Consider the following 556-nt stretch of genomic DNA (forward strand, 5'->3'; position numbering starts at 1 on the left):
ATACCAGCGTAGTTTGTATCCGTGTAACATCAGTGTGTGTAGTCCTTATTAAATAAAGTAAGATTTCAACTTTTTGATACCATCGAGGTTCAATTTTGTCGAAAATCAATTCAACATCTTTTGCAATATTTTAGTTCGGATTATTCGCCTGTTTCTGAGCGAATGTGACAAAGAGAAAATGTGATGTCAGATTTACTGTATATGTTGGGTTTTGGGCATTATTAAAATGTGCTGGTTCAGACACATCCTCTGCCAATACTGATCTTTAAAGTATACAAACCCTGTCAATAACTCAGTCTGACGGAACCTTGGAGAATTGTAGAACTGCACTGTTACTTAGTATTATTATTGAATCAATTAACACGGGAGGTTTCATTGCTAGTGGCAAAGGTTGGAACAAAGTCATACGTAGTCAAGTCAAGTCAAGTCACTTTATTTCGACCATAACTGCTGGTACAGTGCATAGTAAAATGAGACAACTTTTTTTTCAGGACCATGGCATTAAATGACACAGTACAAAAAATAGACTGAACTACGCATTATACATCGAATGCTA

This window comes from Hemitrygon akajei, chromosome 3 (assembly GCF_048418815.1).
Source record: "Hemitrygon akajei chromosome 3, sHemAka1.3, whole genome shotgun sequence".
Classification (NCBI taxonomy): domain Eukaryota; kingdom Metazoa; phylum Chordata; class Chondrichthyes; order Myliobatiformes; family Dasyatidae; genus Hemitrygon; species Hemitrygon akajei.